Here is a 23043-nt window from a genome sequence, read left to right on the forward strand (position 1 = left end):
CCCTCGTGAGAGAAATGAGCCTGGTTCCTCCCGACATAGTGCCCGAAATACCTTCGGGGTGGAGGCCACCTGCGGCCTCCTTGCCCTTCTTCTTCTTGTCCTTCTTTACCGGTGCCTGGTAGGGCGCCGGAACCAGCATCCTCATTAACAAAGGCTCAGCTGGGCCTTCGGGGAGCGGAGCCGGACATCTGATCCGCTCCGCCTTCTTTATCCAGCCATGTTCAGGGGACGGAATTATCAGTACCCCTCCCTAATGTTGATGAACTAGGTAATGTTCGGAAATTTAATACTTACTGGGGAGGCCGGATTGTTACAGTCGAGGCCGATGTTGTCAGACGTCCTTGGCCACGCCTTCTGGCTCTTGAAGAGCAGCTTCCAGATCCCTTTGTGCGTCGTGCCAAAGAATCGTTGCAGTGTACGTGGCCCTTCCGGATAAGACTCCAACATGTTGAGAGGCCGTCGTTGGCAGGGAAGAGCTCGGCGGATAAGCATCACCTGGACCACATCAGCAAGGGTGATGTCCTTTTCTATCATACTCTTGATACGCTTTTGCAGCATCAACACCTCATCAGAGGATCCCCAATCTAGACCCTTGTTGGTCCAAGACGCGAGCCGCAGGGGAGGTCCGGATCTGAAAGCAGGAGCGGCCGCCCACTTGGTGATGCGGGGTTCGATGATGTAGAACCACTCCTGCTGCCATACCTTGACAGTGCCCACAAATGTCCCTTTGGGCCAGATAACATGGCGGAGCTTGCTCACCATGGTGCCGCCGCACTCGGCGTGTTGACCGTCGACCACCTTCGGCTTCACATTGAAGACCTTGAGCCACAGGCCAAAGTGTGGGGGGTGCGGAGGAATACCTCGCACATGACGATGAATGCTGAGATGTGGAGGAAGGAATTCGGGGCTTGATCGTGGAAATCCAGCCCGTAGTAAAACATGAGACCTCGGACAAAGGGATGGAGGGCAAACCCGAGTCCTCGGAGGAAGTGGGGGATGAATACCACCCTTTCGCTGGGCTTTGGGGTAGGGATGACCTGCTGACGGTGTCCTGGACTAGGGGGTACTCATCACGTCGTCTCCCGATCAGTTGGATTGGGCCGAGGACCCCCATGGCCGTTTACTCATGGGCCAGTTCGGACAGCCCCTGCCGCATACAAGGAAGACTCCACAAGACTTGGCGCCCAAGACAAGGACTTCTCTAAACCCTAGGCCTATGGTGCATATATAAACCGAGGCCAGGCTAGTCAATAGACAATCTCATATTCATTACTACAATCTCGTGGTAGATACATGTACTCTGTACTACACCCATATGAAAACAATCAAAAGCAGCATGTAGGGTATTATCTCTTCGAGAGAGCCCGAAGCTGGGTAAAATCCCGTGTCCATGTTACCATCGCTCCAAGACGCCTAGCTTAGGACCCCTACTACGAGATACGCCGGATATTGAACCGACATTGGTGCTTTCATTGAGAGCCTCCTAGGTGTCGACACGGATCGACGGCATAAATCAGGTGTTATGATTTCAATTCAATCTATTTCGCCTACATCAGATTTTCTTTTGCAATTATTGTGTGTAGTATTGCTCTATTTTGTTTACAGACTAGTTTTGATCTCGTGTGGCGCCGGGCGATCCGGGTATACTAGGCGAACCAAGACCACCGTCGGGCAGGCATGCGCCATGCAGCGCCGGCACTGCCTCGCTAGAGATCAGGAGATCAGGCAAACGTGGCGTGTCCATAGAGACCGACGTATATGGTGATGTGTCTCGAGACGTATAGGCCAAGGACAGGCCCGTACCTGGCGGTAGAGCCGAGGACGCTCCTGCACGGCAACAGCCATCCAGGGAGATTCCCTCCTTTTCCTTTAATTTTTTAAGTGTCAAGGCTGCCATGGTCAGGCCATTAATTCCTCTTAACACATACGTGAACAAGTACTAATGCCTTAGTGCTAGTTTTGTAGCGTCCACTATGAGGCCAGCTACTACTTCTGCTACTTTGTCTACAGCTAGACCGGAGTCAAGAAAATTTCATGCCGGGCTGTACATCGGGTCCAAAGTCCGCTACGATGGACCGGCAACAGGCGTAACTTGTGAGGATGTGTCTCCAGTCATTGGAGATTCTGACCGGCTGCCGAACGCGCGCTCGCACGCAGCAGCAAGCTGTATTCGTGCATAGATCGGCGCAAATAGTAAAAAAGAAGGACGCGGCCTGGCCGGCGAACTATCACCTTGCGGAGCAGTACGCCGACCCGAACTCTGTTTGGCGGTAGCATATATCAGGAAGTTTCATTTCTCTTACTATTTTCAATTCGGCCTCTAGTGGGCCGCGGGATCTTCACTACCTTTTCTAGATATAAGTGCTAAGACCAAAAGTACTGCTAACCCCATTGAGTATTAGTTTGCAGCGGCAGCACAGTACCCAAAGTCTAGTCAATGACTCTACTAGTTCAACTAGCATCACTCACGTATTGGTGAATCTTTATGGGAAGATCAAAGCGATCTGGTACTAGACTACTAGTCCAGTATGGATTGATTCCTTTTATTTTTCTTTGGTCCGCCAGAGCCCTGGACTGCTACAGTCATCACAATCAAACATGTTCTATTTTTCCTTGCTATTTGTTCAACGTGTAAAATAATTACGCATAGAATATATTCTTTGCTCGTTTGTACTGCATTATTTTTGCAGAGATATTCTAACGACGCTAGACGCCGTCACCTCTTATTTTTGCAGAGATATTCTAACTACGCTAGACGCCGTCACCTCTGCCAGCCGATAAATTTTTGACCTACGTGTTGGAACTCTATCGAACCAACCTTGACGCCGAGGCCGTATTTTGCTAGATTATTCACTTCGCATAAATTAATTATGCACCTTTTTTCATTATTATTATTTCTTGGTTGCACTACTTTGTGCGTGCAGGCAATCTATTTAGGTTGGGCCGCGCTAACACATCGGAAAGCCGATATCGTCGTCCCGCATGCGTCGACCAAGTCATTGCATCGCGTCGACGCGTATCCCTGTGTTAACTTTTCGGCATTGCCGCTCCGCCGGGCTGACTTTGTCGCCCAGGCCATATATATTCAATTTTTTACTTCACTTATGTCAATTAAGTAGAAGATTTTTTATTTTTGGACTGCACTATTAGGTACTCGACTTCGACTTCGACTGCGTCACGCGGTCACTTCGGCAAGCCGACGTCGTCATCCCAGTCGGCATAAATCGGCTCACGTGATCATCTTGTTGGTCGAATTGCCTTACCGACATGTCCGGTTGCCCTGGGGACTTCGACATCATTGAAAGAGCTCTACCTCATCGAGTGTTTGGCACACGAGCCATATTTCTTTTATTACTCACTTTGCATATATTATTGATTATGCAAAGAATTTTTTAATTTATTATTATTATTATCTCTGGCTTGCACTATTTTCTGTGCATAGGTAAATGATTCGGGTCGGGCAGCGCTGTCACTTCGGCGTACCGACTTGCTGACGTAGGGTTTCTGTCGTCGCCTTACCGACCTGCTTCGTCAGCTCGGCTGGACCGGAGGCTGCTCCTCAACATGTCAACCGCGCCATGTCGCCACTTCGTTAAGCCGAGCTCTTTTCTCGGACACTTCAGAACCGGCTTGGGGGCTCGGACCTCGGCCATGCCGAGGACTACAAACCTTGTTGGATCTGTCGCAGATCAATGGGCGTCTTCGTCCCGCCACAAGCCCGAATCGCGTCATCAACACCGAGCACATTAGCCAGCTAAGTCGCTTTCATGCTCAAAGACTTTCAGTTTTAAATTTTGTTCGGTTCGGCCAAGAATTATACCTTTTTGGCAAAAAGTTGTTTGTGAAAAAGTTCCTTGTCAAAACTTTGTTTCTGACATACAAATTCAAATACACCATTTACTTGGGGGCTTCCTTTATGAAGCCTTTCATCTTGCATATGATTATACTTGTATGGCTTCGTTCCTTATTCGTGTATTACGCCACAATATGCACCATGTTGACTTAAGTGTTCCGCAAGCTGGGTTGCCTTGCTCCTTTGTTTACCCCTACGTTCTCGATTGTTTGGCTAGGGAGTAAAGGAAGCACCTCTGCGATTGTCACGATCGGGTCATCCGAGCTCGGACCTCAGACTGGGTGAAGCCGAAAGCTAGCGCTCTTATTGTTTTCAATCATGGTCGGCACACAACGGAACTCATGAGTACAAAAAATATATTGCACAAGTCTCATAGTAACAATGAGCAACCGAAGAAAGGTATCGGTGGGGGTACTATTTTCTTCGAAGATGCTTCTTACACTTCGTCAGTAATATAGCAGAAGTTCCCTGAGCGCGCTTTGTCTGATACAACCCTATGGCCTGATTGCCTGGTTATCGAAAACACCGTCGATATTCTCGACAGGCGGAGTACATAACACTTTTCGGCCCTTGACCGAAGAGGGAGAAGCCGACGGTCGGTTAAGACGCGTTTAAAAGTTCGGGTGAACACAGATATGATATATGTACTTGGTACATATAATCATTATACATAAAATTCTTATACCCAAGTCGCTTGGGGGCTCTTGAATTAGTATGAGCCGTTTTTATTAGTCGCTGCACAGTCTTTTTCTACCACTCCTTTCTCGACTCAGGTGTATGATCAATAGCCGGGTAGCCTGGTTTCTCTCTAAAGCCGCTCGCGTTTAGTTCGCTAAACTGGCCTGAGAAACACTCCGCCTTCAGGATAGGGAGGTTGAAGCCGATGGCTGACCCACTTGAAGTCTAGAGATCAGATGTGTCATGTCAAAGCATGACAAAAGTACAATTTTAAGACCAATTTCATATTGGCACCAAAACAGCTTGATTCAATCCAGACGTAAAGTTCTTTACGCATGTTTGTTGGCCTTTTTTAGCTTATAACATCTTTCACCTATTTTATGTTTCAGGAAGCGGGACATTCTCTTGGTTGAGGTGTTCGGTGTGAAACTCTTTTCTAAAACTACAGTTCGGCATCTTTCCTGCTAAATTCCACCATGGTATTGTCAAAACATACATGAATGTTGAACTTGTTCCCGAGGAGGTACGATCCTAGGGTCGGCCATTTTGCCCAACCCAATTCTCGGGGGCTACTGCATTGACAATCCAATGCAGAAAATTTAAGTGCAATATAGCTTTCGAGGAGATTATGATCCTTAGGTTGGTCGGCCGCACCCAACCTGAGTCTCGAGGACTTTGCACACCACTTTTTGTGTCCCAAAGTATTCTGCCGAGCTAGGAGTTGATCCTCAGGCCGATTTTTCGGATCAACCTGAGTCTCAGGGGCTACTGGGATCAGCGGTCTTATGTCATCCCTCAGGTGCATCTCGGGTTTTAGACCGATACACACATTGAGGGCTACTGGCTATATATCTCAGCAGAGAATAAATTGCACCAATCAAAAATATTGACAAAAAATCGGCCCGCAGTCGGGGTGGTGCACCACCTCGGAAGCAGTCCGGCATAAAGCTCGGGCGCTAGTGGCTGGCTCCATCGAGGGCATTTCTGGCATTAAGCTCGGCTAAACTCCTTCAACTTTTTTGAACCAGGGTGATTTGTGACACCTCAGTATAGTCCGGCGTTGGAGCTCGGATACAGTCCGACGTTGGAGCTTGGACATAGTCCGGCGTTGGAGCTTGGACATAGTCCGGCGTTGGAGCTCGGATACATTCCGGCGTTGGAGCTCGGAAGCGGTCCGGCGTTGGAGCTTGGACATAGTCCGGCGTTGGAGCTCGGATACAGTCTGGCATTGGAGCTTGGACATAGTCCGTCGTTGGAGCTCGGGTACAGTCCGGCGTTGGAGCTTGGACATAGTCCGGCATTGGAGCTCGGATACAGTCCGGCGTTGGAGCTTGGACATAGTCCGGCGTTGGAGCTCGGATACATTCCGGCGTTGGAGCTCGGAAGCGGTCCGGCGTTGGTGCTCGGCTGCAAAAGATACCTCGAATGCAGTCTGGTGTTGGAGCTCGGACGCAAGAGGACGCCGCCGCCCGAGAACAACTTCAAACCCGAGGTGTGGCATAACAATAACAAGGCATTGATAAAGGCCGGAAACTTAAAGGGGCTCCTCGGATACCCGACGTGTAAACTCTTCGGATGCACTTCGGCGATCCTCAAGATCGAAGATGAGAAGATTTGTTGAACCAGTTTTCAAGATCGACGACCGAAGACGAAGAACAGTTTGGAAGAACCGAGGAGCGTCCCCAACTTGAAGACTTGTTCAGGGGGCTACTGACGGTGTCTTGGACTAGGGGTTACTCACCACGTCGTCTCTGGATCAGTTGGATTGGCAGAGGACCCCCATGGCAAGTGGATGGCCTCCTCTCGATCTTTGATGTCCTTCTCCGTTACGGAGGAGGCCATCCACTTGCCCTGGGATCCGGATCCAGGCATAGCTAGAAAAGTTGGGGTGAAGGGAAAGATTGAGACTGGGGCGCTGGAGCTCGAGGACGGAAGAGGTAGGAAGGTGTGGGGAAGAAGGATGCATTTTTATCCATTATATAAGCTGCGAATATCAAGCGCCTCCCCCTCATGAGCCTTAAAACTTGCCTATTTCCAAGGGGTCTTGCTAACGGCTCGGTTGGATTACCCAAACCCATATTGATGAGAATCCCGCAATAAGGGGGCACGATCTCTGCTTTGACAAGACGTGTCAATAGAGGCCGCGCCTCGAAACACGGAGCAGGAGGCCAAAAACGGTTCGATATAATGATTAAGCCGGACGTAACGTCTCGCCGAAAAAGCTATCAGTAGACATGACTTATTTTGTTTAAGTATTTTTTTCCTTGTGGTTGGGGGTTATAACTAATATACAGAGCCGGAAATAGTTCTTTTGATCAACTACTTTGAAGTGTTCGGAGGAGGAACCCGCCTTGCAATGCCTGGTTCACGGGCTACTGAGGGAGTCCTGGATTAGGGGGTCCCCGGGCGTCCGGACTATGTGACATGGGCCGGACTGGTGGGCTGTGAACATACAAGATAGAAGGCTTTCCCCCGTGTCCGGATGGGACTCTCCTTTGCGTGGATGGCAAGCTTGGCATTCGGATATGAAGATTCCTTTCTCTGTAAACCGACTCTGTACAACCCTAGGCCCCTCCAGTGTCTATATAAACCGGAGGGTTTAGTCCCTAGAGGCAATCATCATCATACAGGCTAGACATCTAGGGTTTAGCCATTACGATCTCGAGGTAGATCAACTCTTGTAACACCTATACTCATCAAAGTCAATCAAGTAGGAAGTAGGGTATTACCTCCATTAAGAGGGCCCGAACCTGGGTAAACATCATGTCCCCTGCCTCATGTTACCTCCGATCCTCAAACGCACAGTTCGGGACCCCCTACCCGAGATCTGCCGGTTTTGACACGAAGATGGACTTGAGAGATTACATTATTTGAATTAAAATTTGGCAATTGCCTACAAGCTTAAGATTGAAAAAAGATAAGTGCTCCGTAATGCCCTTTCTTGTCCCTCTCCTCCTAGGCACAGCCGTCGAAGGCAAGGAGGGCAAAAGGAGCGCCTGGGTAAAGGCCCATCTCGCTCCCATCGGGCTCCAGGAGAGGTAGCCCGGAGGGAGCGGAAGCTCGAGGGAACGCCTCGATGGAGAGCACGGCGGAAGGCGGCCCCGTCAACCACCGTCACCAGGGCCAGTAGGACTCGGGAGGGCTAATAGAGCTGTAGCCCGAGAGGAATCCTATCGGAGTCCAGCTAGAGGGCTGCTGGAGGAGCCCGGCAGCACCATCTGCACCTCTGCGTCCAACACCCCGACAAATCACACTGCCGGGGAGGAGATGCAGCTGCAGATGATGATGCTGCCGCCTAATGAAGATGGTCCGAGCGACGATTAGCCGGAGTCAGAGTCGTCGCTCCTCCGCCCGCTGTCGTCGTCATCATCGTCACTGTCCTCCTCGTCGCTTTCGCTCGAGGAGGAGCTTTCGTCGTCGGTCGAGCTCTCCGCGCAGCACCCTAAGCGACCACCCGACCGCCCGAAGATCTTGACGAAGAGCAGGCTGTTCTCCATTAACTTGAACTGGAGGACGTGCCCCTCCGTGGGCATGGGCTAAGGTCTTCCAGCTGCGGCGAAGATACATCACATGAGGAGCGGGGAAGTCGACATCAACCCTCATACCTCCATTCCCGCTGCCCCTCATGTGTAGTCGCAGAGCACGTGGTTGCTCGATCTCCATCTCCCGCACAAAGGGAGTTGGGAGGCGAAGGTGACCGCACACGGACTTGTACAGCCTGATGATGAATTCCCGAGGTTGATCGCCAACGTGGCCTTCCATCGAGGGAAGAACCGCCAGCGGAGGCGCCGCCAAGGCACCGCCCCGCCCTCCTCCTCGAGCACCACGGCGACCACGACCACGTCCCCTTCCTCCCCTCCTTGCGGACGATTCCGCTGCCTCAGGGTCCGGGGGAGGAGGGGCGCACTGTCGAGAAGAAACCCTCGTCGCCCCGCCGGAACACCACCACGCCCTCGCCCTCGCGCCATGGCTAGAAGAGAAGGATCACAGAGGAGGAGAAGAAGTGTGTGCAGAAGGACACTGCCCCGACCCCTTTTATAGGGAAACGATGCAGGGGACTGGCCTCTACTCTGGGAAATGGCCGCCTCTCTCCTCCAATACAGCCCCTCTGCACCCACTATGACTCTGAGGGTCGAGGCCGCCCCTCTACTCCAACCATCGATGCTCAGTTTTCAGCCATAGCACTCCTCCCCGTGTCCTCGGCATCCACCACCTACCATGCCCAATGCATGCGGGACACGTGGAGAAGTGCATGCGGAACGGGGGGCAAGTGGGATGGCAGTTTTCGCCCCGTGATCATGGGGCGAGAAGAATCCGCGGGCCACGATCCAAGTTCTTCCACAACACCGCGCACAACGCGCGAAGAAATCGGAAACTGCCCTGAGATCAAGACTAATGAAGCAGCAATGGAAAACCTCAAGGGGCCAACCCCTTCAGCAATTCTGCCTGTGCACTTATAAGGCCCTACCCCAATGACGCTCAACAGCGCGTTCGGGGCAGGCCCGGGGGCTTCTATCGGTGCAGCAAACCCTGGGTCTGTTGCCCAACTGTGCACAGGCACAAGATCAAGATTGAAGCACCAGCTTAAGATAGGGATTGAAGAACCAAGAGATTTGAAGAACCAGCACGCAGCTCAGAGGGACCAAGATCAAGCCATAGGAGCAAGATATCGGCAAGAGAAGGGGCTCCCTTGCCGGGCAGGCGAGCCCGGCAAGGGGCGAGGCCACCACTAGAAGCAAGCAACCAAGACTCCCCGGCAGAGCCTGCCGGGGCTCGCAGGGGCTGAACCACCCCGCCAACCACTCAGGCACGACCCACATCGTCAATCATTGCGGTGTCAAGCCGCAAGATGATTAAGTGGCAGCCATTCGCCACATGGCAGCCATTTCCTACAGGAGAAACCCATAGATGACATCCGTCCTGCGACGTGTCAAGGGAACAGGCGCAGAGCTGGCAGGATAGCCCGGCAGGCCTTGCCGGGCAACCAGTGGTGTGGCACTAAGCGGCGCATTTAATGCACCCTATCAGCCCGCAGGGTTAGGTATGATAGCACTGTTTGCTATCATATCAGTGGATAATGACCACTTTGCCACTGTGGTGACCCCTTAATCTATAAAAGGAGGCCCATGGCACTCGTAGGGGGGGTTAGAAGGTTGGAAAGTTGATGAACCCAAGCCACCATACGCGAGTAGTCGCTACAGCCCCGAGGCAAACCCTGCCGGGCAAGTGTACTACGCACCACTACATTCATTCCACCATCAATCCACCAAAGCAGGAGTAGGGCCTTACGCCTCGCGGCAGCCCGAACCAGGGTAAATTGCTTGTGTGCTCTCTGCCGTGCTACAGTGCGCTGATCTACTCTTTGTGCAATGCGACGTCCCCCCGCCGAACCAGCAAGGGGCCGCCCGGTCCCATAGTTGGCCATGGATATCCCGCGACAGCATGCCTTGTTTTTTTTTCAGCTCTGCAGCTGTTGAGGTGACCTTTGGCTTCGAGCCAGTCATGCTGGCAGGGAAGACAATGCTAGGTTCTTCCTGTCATTGAGCTTCGGATTGGACCGTAGCAGACTTCTTCTTTTGCTTGGCAGCCATCCTGGGTCGATGCCAGGACGCCCAAGAGCCTTTCTCTTCTCAGCTTCATTATGCGCTTGAACACATTTCTGCGCATGGTACTTCATCCGCTCGTGTGAGTCTTTGGCTTCTTCACGCTTCTTGTGAAATTCAGCCTTGAGATCATGCAACATCTTCTTGAAGATTTGCACATCAGGCACACTGAGCTTGGCCATCTTCTTCTTGAAATGCGCCTTCTCATGATCAATCTTGTTCCTGAGCTCGACGATTTTCTGAGCTAAGGCCAATTCATTGGCAATGGCTCCGTGAAATGTGACGCTGACGTCCACGGGCAGCTGCATGTCATCAATAATGATGCTCTGGTCGTCAAACCATTCATTGATGAAGTTGTTCAAAATATCAACATCAAAGAGGGGCAGATCACTGAAGATCTCCGCCTCTTCCTGCTCTTGATCAGCATCTCTAGAGCTTCATCACCAAGATCTTCATCACTTGACAGATCAATGGTGTCTGCCTCGTTGCGCAGAATGGCAGCAGGAGTCAGGTTATGGCCTGAAATTTTCTTAGGCTTCTTGGTCTTTTTGGTCCTCTTGGAGACACGAGATAAGTCTTCAGACTGCACACTGGGTTCAGGAGGTGCAACCTTCAAGGGTTTCATAGGCGAAGCAGTTGGTGCAGCAGAGGGCTTTGAAGCTTTTGTTTTCTTCTTCTACTTTGTTGGTGCTGGTGCATCTTCAGAGTCTGCGTCATCAGCGGATTGATCCACCATGGCCCTCTGAGCAGCAATGTAGGAGAGGAGCTCATCGAAGCTATTGAAGGGACCGATGACATTAGGATTGGCTTCACGTGTGCCATCCTGTCTTGGAGCAGACGGACCAGGGTTGAAGTTGAGTCCGAATGCTTTCCTGTTCTTTGCAGCTGACTCCTTAGCAAACTGAAAGTTGCGCTTGAAGAGATTGTCATCACGACACCATAACAAGGATGATGGGTCGGCATTCTCAGGCTGCGGTCCTCGGACCATGCAAGGATAGAAACCTTGGGCAATGGCTTCAAGCTTCGACTTGGGTAGTAGATTTCTATAAAGAATATCGCCCCACGGGCGCTTGATGGCATTCTTCTCAGCATATTCAGCAGTGACAAAGTTGTACTTGAACCACTATTTTGCCCAATATCTTTGGGTCCATTGGATCCTGGTCTTGCATTGGTTATAGTTCTCCTCTGGATCGGTCTTGTACATCTCATACAGATCCGGAGGCAGATCTAGAGCAGTATTGTCATGGCGCTGCCTGCCACCCTTTCTTGCAGATTTCTCGGTGGCCATGATATTCAGACAGATAGGCTTCAGAACAGTGAAAGGCTTCCGTCTACTTTTCAAGCAAGAACTGGCTTCAGGGGAGTGAATATGATGCTGTAAGAATTCTGTAAATGAATGCAGACTATGAGAACCAAGGGATTCTCCCACGGACATGTATATGTGACAACATTAGAGATGCGAGGGAAGGGGGAGAGGTCATATGCATTCTCAGAAGATTTTGAAGATAAATCAGTTTGAAGACACTGACCTCATAGTGCGAAGACATTCGCTTATTTGAAGTGAGTTGGTTCCAGATTTGTACGAATCCATGAATAAGTACAAGTGAGGAATCTAACTAGTTATGAAGCATAAGTGAACATACTTTGCAAGATATGAGATTCAAAAAGAGACAGATCCAGATTTGGAAGTGTAGAAACCACTTTTGCTTGAAGTGGATGGATTTGACAGATCAAAAAGACTGTAAAAAGTGAGATTTACTTTCCACAGACGAACTGCTAGACGAGGCAGGTGGCGGAAGACACCTACGGCAGCGGTGGAGAAGACGAGGTCCGCAGTCGGCGTGAGGACGGCGTCGAAGAGGTCGTGGCAGCTAAGCGCTTCGTCTCCGGCGTCGACGCGAGCTAGCGGTGGTGCTAAGGTTTGAGCGAGGTGGCGAGGTGGAAGAGGAGATAATGACCGCGTGGGGTGGGTATTTATAAGGTAAAGGGCTGCATAGCGCAATTATGCAGGTGCCCCTGGCGGTTCACATCTGATGGACACGTGGCATGCATGCAACTCATTGGAAGTTGTTCCATGTTCCCACGCACGCATGGTTTGTCAGGTGGTCGTTCCGGCTTCTCTGGTATTCAGGCAAAAGAGATATAACATTGAAAGCAGTTTTAAATGTGAGTCTCTGTATCTTCAGCTGACAAGGACGCAGTGAAGACATTCAACATGTTTCAACAGAATGCATATGACTAGATAGACAGAATTTGAGGAAGAAGCATAGAAGGGGTTAGGGTCGATCACATTCACTTAGTTCAGGAAGATGCAAGTTTGAAGACATAGCTATAAGTGAATGCTGTAGAGGACAGAACACACATATACAGAAAAGACCAAATCAACATTGCAAAGATAAACCTTGAAGTCAAATCAATGTTGAAGACAAACCAAATGCGAAGATAATGCAATCATGACGCCAAATGAAAATCTTTGAGAAAGTTTGGTGGTGGCGTTACCTACCTTATAGGAAGTATTAGACTCAGACACGGCGCACAGTTATCATGGCGCTCCAAAGTCAAATTCTGGGTTAATGTATTCACACTTAGAGTGTATGTCTTCATTGATTGAAGATATACGTTACTTCTTGTGTTGCACATCTAAGTCATCAACATGCATAAGCGTTAGGATGTGTGCCCAATCACAAGACATTTGAGGATTCTAAGATATTTAGCTCACGCCGCAACTTGCAAAACCTTTTCTCATCCAAGGGCTTTGTGAAGATATCTGCCAATTGCTCTTCAGTGTTGACGTGAATTATATCAATATCTTTCTTCATGACATGATCTCTGAGAAAGTGATGACGGATATGAATGTGCTTTGACTTTGAGTGCTGAACTGGGTTGTTGGCAATCTTGATGGCGCTTTAGTTGTCGCAGTAAAGTGGCACATGCTTCAGGTGGATGCCATAGTCCTTGAAAGTTTGCTTCATCCACAGAAGCTGAGCGTAGCAAGATCCAGCAGCAATGTATTCAGATTCAGTAGTGGAGAGTGATACACAGTTCTGCTTCTTTGAAGACCAACAGACAAGAGATCGTCCCAGAAAGTGACATGTGCCTGATATCGACTTGTGATCGACCTTGTCACCAGCATAATCAGCATCTGAGAATCCAAATAGATCAAACTCTGAGCCCTTTGTATACCATAATCCTAGTGTTGGGCTGTAAGCCAAATATTGAAGAATTCGCTTCACAGCTAAGGGATGCGATTCCTTTGGTGCCGCTTGGAATCGGGCACACATGCAAATGCTAAGCATTATATCAGGCCTAGATGCACATAAGTAAAGTAAAGAACCAATCATGGAGCAGTATACCTTTTGATCGAACTCTTTACCATTGTCGTCGGGGCCCAATTGGCCTTTGGTTGGCATTGGCGTCGTGTACCCTTTGCAGTCTTGCATTCCAAACTTCTTCAGGCAATCTTTGAGAAATTTTCTTGTGAAATGAAGATGCCATTGATCTGCTGACGGATTTGAAGACCAAGGAAGAATTTCAGCTCACCCATCATGGACATCTGATATTGTTCTTGCATCATATGCCCAAACTCATCACTGTATCTCTTGTAAGTGCAGCCGAAGATAATGCCATCCACATAGATTTGGCATACAAATAGTTCACCATCATATGTCTTCGTGAAGAGAGTGGGATCTAGAGAACCAGGTTTGAAGCCTTTTGCTCTTCAGGAAGTCTTTGAGTGTGTCATACCAAGCTCGAGGTGCTTGTTTGAGGCCATACAGTGCCTTGTTGAGCTTGTATACCATGTTAGGATGCTTTGGGTCTTCAAAACCAGGTGGTTGTGCAACATACACTTCTTCTTCAATTTTGCCATTGAGAAAGGCACTCTTTACATCCATTTGGTATAGAAGAATGTTTTTGTGGTTGGCATAGGCTAGCAGTATGTGAATGGCTTCAAGCCTAGCCACAAGAGCAAATGTTTCATCGAAGTCAATCCCTTCAACTTGTGTGTAACCTTGGGCAATGAGATGAGCCTTTTTTCTGACAACTTGACCATGCTCATCTTGTTTGTTGCGATAGATCCATTTGGTGCCGATAATATTGTGCTTACTAGGATCTGGATACTTTACTAGCTCCCATACATTGTTCGGCTCGAACTATTGAAGCTCTTCTTGCATAGCTTGAATCCATTCAGGTTCCATGAAGGCTTCATCAACTTTCTTGGGTTCAGATATAGAGACAAATGCAAAGTGCCCACAGAATTTGCTAGCTGTGTTGCTCTTGAACGAGTGAGTGGACCAGGTGCATTGATGCTATCATTTATCTTCTCAATATGTACTTCATTTGCAACACAAGGATGAACTGGACGAAGATTTTGCCCTTGCTGATCATTGTCTTCATCTTCAGCATTGGCTTCAGGCTGAGTAGTGTCTTCAGGATGATTAGGTGCAGAAATGATGATTTCCTCCTCAGCCTGTACCTCTGAAGGTATGATTTCTCCAGCACCCATAAGCTTGATATATTCACTTGGTGTAGCTTCATCTAGCACATTTGGCAGGTGCTCTCTTTGCGAGCCGTTAGTCTCATCGAACCGCAATCCATAGCTTCAACCACATTGTAGTGAAAGAGGTTGAAGACTCTGCAGGAGTGTGAATCCTTTCCGTAGCCAAGCATAAAACCTTCATGTGCTTTCGGTGCATATTTTGAAGTGTGATGTGGATCCTTGATCCAGCACCTAGCACCAAATACTCTGAAATAGCTGACGTTTGGCTTCTTACCAGTCAGGCGCTCATATGATGTCTTCTTTAGAAACTTGTGAAGATAAACATGGTTGATGATGTGGCCTGCAGTATCAATGGCTTCAGGCCAGAACTTCCTTGGAGTCTTGTACTCATCAAGGATTGTCCGTGCCATCTCAATGAGGGTTCTGTTCTTGCGCTCCACGATGTCGTTCTGCTGAGGTGTGTATGGAGCTGAGAACTCATTTGTGATGCCCAATGTATCAAGATAAGTGTCGAGGCTGGTGTTCTTGAATTCTGTGTCGTTGTCACTTCTGATGTGATTGATCTTGATGCCATAGTTGGTCATGGCACGATTGGCGAATCGTCTGAAGACATCCTACACTTCAGTCTTGTAGAGAATTATGTGCACCCATGTATATCTTGAGTAATCATCAACAATGACGAAGCCATAGAGGCAAGCAGTGGTAGTGAGGGTAGAGTAGTGAGTAGGGCCAAATAAGTCCATGTGAAGCAGCTTGAAGGGATGTGTCGTCATCATGATTGTCATCGAGGGATGCTTGGCCCTAGTCATCTTTCCAGCTTCGCAGGCACCGCATAGATGATCCTTCTTGAACTTGACGCCCTCGATGCCTATGACATGCTTCTTCTTCGCAAGAGTGTGCAAGTTCCTCATGCTAGCATGCCCTAGCCTCTGATGCCCGAGCCAGCACTCTGAAGCTTTTGCTAGAAGACATACGGCCAACTGTGGTCCTGCTGAGAAATCTACCATGTACAGATCATCCTTTCGATACCTTTCGAAGAATAGAGATTTGTTAGATTCCATAAGCACAAGGCAACGATATTTTCCAAATATCACAATCATGTTCAGATCACAAAGCATTGAGACAGACATTAAGTTGAAACCAAGGGATTCAACAAGCATCACTTTATCCATGTGCTGATCCTTTGAGATTCCAACTCTACCTAGGCCCAATACCTTGCTTTTACCAGTGTGACCAAATGTGATGTGACTTTTGTCAGATGGACGTAGGGTTGAATCCATAAGAAGACTTCGATCACCAGTCATGTGGTTAGTGCATCCACTGTCCATAATCCACTCAGAAGCCTTTGGTGTCATACCCTACAATGCAGTTTGGGGGATAGGCTTCACCAAGGGAAATGTGAAGCATAAACATTTGTCGAACAAGCATATTATGAAAGTTCAGATCCTGGTTAGGGTAGATAGGATGTTTGTCAAGAAATCCTGGGACGAAATACATAGTAAGACCATTCTGGCATTTTATCTTGCGTCCCACAAGATGTTTTAGGTCCCCAGTATAAGCATCAAAAGCCTTTGATTTCTGGCTGGAGACCTTTCCCTGCAAAAGAGAGTTAATTTTTCATAACCACTCACATCTTCAGGGGTGTCTTCGAAGCAATGACTCTAAGTGCAGCATCTGAGAACTTTGGCCTTGGAGCCCTAGCTAATAGCCTTGCGGGAGGTGAATAATACTCAAAAGAATAAGCAGAAAAGTTCTTGGTCTTATGAACATAGCGGTTTGATGAAACACGCTCATATTCATAAGTCTGAGTATGGTTTCCCTACAAAACATTGGCGTTAGGGTGACTCTGGTGAGTCCTCTGTCTGTATGAAGCCTTTGGACCATATGAAGCCTTTGGTCTGGGGTTTGTCTTCTTCCCAGGTGATGTCATGATGACATTCACAGGAAGCTTCTCAAGACAACTTTTGGGCACCCAAATCTTCTTCAAAGGTGGTCCATTCCTACGATTAGTACCAATATACCTGGCAAACACTTCACCATTCTGATTCTTAAACAGTTTATAGTTTGCATCAAAGGATTCATCAATGATAATCGGGTTAGCACAAGTGAAGCCAGATAAGGTAGACGGATCCACTGAAGGTCCCTTTGCAGCAACCCATGTGGTTTTAGGGTACTGTCGTGGATTTGTCACGGAAGATGTCCTAGTGCGAGGACTTAGTCGTGAGGCCAACGCATCTATGTGGTAGCTTGAGAGGGGTTGATCGGGATGAGAGACGCGAGGCGGCTTAACACATAAGACAAGGGTTTAGACAGCTTTGGGCCCCGGGAAACATCATCCGGTAATAGCCCTACATGTTGTTTGTGGCTAGGTCTCATTATGCTCACCAGGGAGTTGCCGTATAAGCCGGCTCCCCTTTGTTGTATCTATCCTTAGAGATTATTTCGTCTCCCCTTCTTGGGGTGCCCTGCCCCTCCTTATATAAGTTAGAGGGGCGGGTTACATGTGGAGTCCTAGTAGGATTAGGACTAGTCTATCTTCAATTATAAGTTGGATACAAGTCCGGGTCTTGCTTCCTCGTAAAGGAAATATTCATCTTAAGCCGGCCCACCATAACGTGAGTCGGCCTTCTGGGCCTTGGGCCTTGTCGTCCTTGGGCCTTCTTCATGAACCGCCTGTCCAGACCTTTCTAATGAACCGGCCCGATCACGAGCCGTCAAGTCCAGGCGGATTACTGATGAGGCGCCAAGTCCGGTCGGGTTATCAATGAATCACCAAGTCCCGGCCGGGTCATACTTCAAGCCGGGTCATACCGCGGGGTATATCCCCGACATAAGCCCCCAGTTTAATTTGGATTTATCCATGTTAAACTAATCTGCAACATAAACACAAGAACAAATTTGACAGGTTGTGCTCCGGGTTAAATATTCTTGTAAGCCGGCACCTGATCATCCTTAAGTCCTTGTCATTTCCTTCTTCTTGAAAATCCGGGTCAATAGGCCAGCTTCATAATCAATTTGCTGACATTGGTTTCTCCCAGAAAAATATTGCGTAGAATAATTCATTTGATTCAGCTCCCAATGCTTAAAATATATTGGTCTTGAAATGCTCATCTGATTTTCAGCCGGCTTGAAGATGTAGAACTTGCCAATTTATGATTACCAAAATTGCCGGGTTATAAACAGATGATGCCGAGTCATAATTGTTTCTGACGCCAGGTCATAATTATTGGTGACGCCGGGTCAAGATTATTGCAGACACCGGGTCAATCTGGTTTGCTCAAAACTGAGAATTCGAAGATATTTATCCCTTATATCCATATTACCTGTAGCCCCCAAGTCTTGAGTAGAGCAAAGTGATGACTTAAGACCTGCTTCAATATAAATACTACCACTTTGAAGAAATCCAGGTTGTTCATCTCAATCACTAGTCAAAACTAAATATTCCACATATGTAGCCCCCAAGTGTCTGGTTGTCATGCTTGCAGCAACCTGGGACTTGTAATTGCCTTATGCTCATAAAAACTTCAACCAGTGTAGCCCCCAAGGGCCGGGTCTATGCAATAATGAGCAGGGACTTTGTAGATATGATCATGTAGATTTGAACAGCAACGTGTAGCCCCCAAGGGCCGGCTCAGTAAGATAATACTGAGCTGGGACTTTGTATATAATTCATTGAAAATAACATCATATGATGTAATCCCCACCATGGGGCTTGAACCCACATCCACAAGGTTAAAAGTCTTGTGCTCTACCAACTGAGCAATGGACCCTTCAATATAATGGATTAAGGCTTGTGTACTTTGAATTTTTGACATGAGCAATTGGTAACCCCAAGGGCCGGCTCATTACAATGTGATGAGTCGGGTCTTTAATAAGGCAAGTAAAAAATGACCTTGCATTAGCCCCCAAGTGTCATGGTGCATGCTTGCAGCAACATGGGACTTCCATATTTGATATAATCATGATCTGAATAATATAGCCCCCAAGTGTCGGGTCGTAAGCCTGCAGCGACTCGGGACTATCCCTTCCATTGTAAATAAATCATATCCATTGTCTGTATGATATTGCTGAATGCCTTGCATATCAATATTGAACCATACTCCTTGTTGCAAGCTAGTATTCTTAGATGAGGGAATAATAGCCATTACTCTGAAGCGGCTTTGCAAACCTCAATCATAATATTGGTTATTGATAACCATAATAAAAATCCAGCCATGTTGGCTATTAAAGATTTGAATAATATAACCTGGTTTGAAAACCGGTTCCTGCACACAAAGAAATCACAAGTGCCCTGGCGGTTTACCGTGGGGCGGGTCATGATGCCTAGTATAAATCCACTGGTGACCACAGAAGTCCAGGGCAGAGAGTAACATCCCAAATATGAGACATAGTCAGGGCTGCTTGTCCCGACCTGTGAAAACTATATGGTACAAAAAAAGGGGGTGATATAAATCCAAGACGAATAAAAAATCCAAAAACACGAGGCTTTCATAGGCCGCCGAGCCAAAATCTCTTCTTCAATGAAACTAGCATGATAGCCACTGGAGTATCCACGCTTTCTGTGAGCCGGTTCTCTCATGACCCAATCGACATTTTAACCCGGATAAATTCAGGGTCTTTGTTAAAAGATTGACTTATCCAGAGTATGCGGGGTTGGAGTAGCATCGTGCAAACAGACCGGTTTAACCAAGTTTCAATGACGGCGGCTTAATAGCCTTGGTTTATCCTTGCTTTCCCTAAGCCGGCTGTCTCATGACCCAATCAATGTTTTTAACCTTAACAAGTTCAGGGTCTTTATTTAAAAGATTGACTGTTAAGAACATAGCAGGTCATTCAGGATTACCTGATGGAGAAGCATCTAGCATGCAGGCAGGATAACCCGGATTTTTGGTGAATACACCTGGCATCCATGCCAATCAAAAGGGTGAATATAGCTGTGTTCATTGAACAGGAAGCCCCCAAGTGATATATTTCTGAGATGTGCTCAGCGGGTACCTATGTTTGAGCTGTGTTGTGCATCCAAATCTCTTTGGTCCCTGTAACTCGGGCATCAAGCCTCCAAGTGATTTGTAATAAGGCATGTAAGCCGGAGCAAGAGGGTAACCACAGCTATGCTCATTGAGCAGGAAGCCCCCAAGTGACCAATAAGATAAGCCAATAAGGCAGGATACCCATGTTTGAACCGCGCATCATGGCAGCAGGTCCTCTTCGGCAACCTTTAATTTTCTAAGAACTCGAACCTTGCGAGAGATAAATTCTACTTGAGCCGGAATTTTAAACCGGATATTGAGAGCTTTCAAAGCTTTGTGGGAGATAGATTTCCCTTGAGCCGGATTTTGAACCGGAATCTTTCCTGATAACCTGGAATTCTTCTATTGAACCGAGATTTTATGGTTGTCAGGCACTTTTTTAAGCCGGAAATTTTTCTGACGGCCTTCAAATTTTCACCAATAGGGCAGTAGCCTCCAGGGCCGGGTTATTTTTCCCTCCAATGACCCGGAGTTCTTGAATTTTGCTGAAACCGGCCAATTCTGCCGAGTCATATCATTCTAGCCCTCGAGTCTCAAGACGACTAGAGAGTTGGCTTGAGATTCTCCAGACTTGATGTAACACCCCGGATGTAACTTGCCATATTTGTAACTCCGACTCTTGCCATTTTCGGCTATGTGCTATGATATTCCCTCCGTGGTCGGGCTTTGTTTGTCGTTTTTGAAGGAAATATGCCCTAGAGGCAATAATAAAGTATTATTTATTTCCTTATATCATGATAAATGTTTATTATTCATGCTAGAATTGTGTTAACCGGAAACATAATACATGTGTGAATATATAGACAAACAGAGTGTCACTAGTATGCCTCTACTTGACTAGCTCGTTAATCAAAGATGGTTATGTTTCCTAGCCATAGACATAAGTTGTCATTTGATTAACGAGATCACCTCATTAGGAGAATGACGTGATTGACTTGACCCATTCCGTTAGCTTAGCACTCGATCGTTTAGTATGTTGCTATTGCTTTCTTCATGACTTATTAATGTTCCTATGACTATGAGATTATGCAACTCCCGTTTACCGGAGGAACACTTTGTGTGCTACCAAACGTCACAACGTAAATGGGTGATTATAAAAGGTGCTCTACAGGTGTCTCCAAAGGTACTTGTTGGGTTGGCGTATTTCGAGATTAGGATTTGTCACTCCAATTGTCGGAGAGGTATCTCTGGGCCCACTCGGTAATGCACATCACTATAAGCCTTGCAAGCATTATGACTAATGAGTTAGTTGCGGGATGATGTATTACGGAACGAGTAAAGAGACTTGCCGGTAACGAGATTGAACTAGGTATCGAGATACCGACGATCGAATCTCGGGCAAGTAACATACCTATGACAAAGGGAACAACGTATGTTGTTATGCGGTCTGACCGATAAAGATCTTCGTAGAATATGTGGGAGCCAATATGGGCATCCAGGTCCCACTATTGGTTATTGACCGGAGACGTGTCTCGGTCATGTCTACATAGTTCTCGAACCCGTAGGGTCCGCACACTTAAAGTTACGATGACAGTTTTATTATGAGTTTATGTATGTTGATGTACCGAAGGAGTTCGGAGTCCCGGATGAGATCGGGGACATAACGAGGAGTCTCGAAATGGTCGAGACGTAAAGATCAGTATATTGGACCAATATATTCGGACTTCGGAAAGGTTCCGAGTGATTTGGGTATTTTTCGGAGTACCGGAGAGTTACAGGAATACGTATTGGGCCTTATTGGGCCATACGGGAAAGAAGGAAAAGGGCCTCAAGGGTGGCCGCACCCCTCCCCTTGGTCTGGTCCGAATTGGACTAGGGAAGGGGGCGCCCCCTTCCTTCCTTCTCTTTTTCCCTTCCTCTTTTCCTATTCCATATGGGAGGTGGAATCCTACTAGGACTAGGGAGTCCTAGTAGGACTCCACACTTGGTGCGCCCCCTCCTAGGGCCGGCCTCCTCCTCCCTTGCTCCTTTATATACGGGGGCAGGGGGGCACCCCAGAGACACAACAATTGATCCTTGAGATCTCTTAGCCGTGTGCGGTGCCCCCCTCCACCATATTACACGTCGATAATACCGTTGCGGAGCTTAGGCGAAGCCCTGCGTCGGTGGAACATCATCATCGTCACCACGCCGTCGTGCTGACGAAACTCTCCCTCAACACTCGGCTGGATCGGAGTTCGAGGGACGTCATCGAGCTGAACGTGTGTAGAACTCGGAGGTGCCGTGCGTTCGGTACTTGATCGGTCGGATCGTGAAGACGTACGACTACATCAACCGCGTTGTGATAACGTTTCCGCTGTCGGTCTACGAGGGTACGTGGACAACACTCTCCCCTCTCATTGCTATGCATCACCATGATCTTGCGTGTGCGTAGGAATTTTTTTGAAATTACTACGTTCCCCAACAGTTTTGTATTTTGTTCATGTCATGCTTTTCATATCATGTCATCATGTGCATTGCATTTGCATACGTGTTCGTCTCATGCATCCGAGCATTTTCCCCGTTGTCCGTTTTGCAATTCGGCGCTCCCATCTCCTCCGGTGCACCCCTCTTGTTTTCTTTTGTGAGTGGGTGTCAAGCATTCTCGGAATGGACCGAGGCTTGTCAAGTGGCCTTGGTATACCACCCGGAGACCACCGATCAAGTTTCGTTCCATTTGGAGGTCGTTTGGTACTCCAACGGTTAACTGGGCATCCGCAAAGGCCATTTGAGTGTGCAGCAAACACCCTTTCTAAAACCAGCCCAGAACCCACCAAACTCTCTTCCATGCTGTAGGTCGTTCGATCACGATCGTGTGGGCGAAAACCGCACCTCATTTGGACTCTCCTAGCTCCCTCTACCTATATATACTCATCTCTCCCGAAATACAAACGCAGACGAACCCTAGACCCGCTCCCTCTCCGCCGCCGGACGCGTCCGGGCGGAGCCAGACGCGTCCACCGCCGCGCCCCGCCCAATCGTTGCCGCCGCCATCTCCACCGCGCCGGCCCGCAGGCCCGCCGCGGGCCCTCCCGGCCCGGCCGCCGTCGCGCGCCTGCCCCCGTCGCCCCGCGCCCGCCTCCTCACCGCGCCGCCGCCCTCGCGCCTCGCCGCCGACCGCCGCTGCTGCCATCGCCGGCCCGGCGCCGCGCGAAGCTCCGCCGCCGCGATCTCCTCCGGCCGGCGCCGTCCTTCCCGGCGGGCCCGGCCCCCCTCGCCGGCCTCCCCTCCGGTCTCCCTCGTCGTCGCCTCCGCCTCCCCGCACTCCGGTGGCCGAGCCGGGGAGCTCCCTCGAGCAGGCCCGATCTGGATCCGTTCGAACACTGTGAGCGTTGACTTTTCCCGTGCCCAAATTTTCTTCCAAGTCTTGGATTTTTTACAGCAAGTACCCATATTCAACAG

Source organism: Triticum aestivum, chromosome 5D (genome assembly GCF_018294505.1).
Source record: "Triticum aestivum cultivar Chinese Spring chromosome 5D, IWGSC CS RefSeq v2.1, whole genome shotgun sequence".
NCBI lineage: Eukaryota > Viridiplantae > Streptophyta > Magnoliopsida > Poales > Poaceae > Triticum > Triticum aestivum.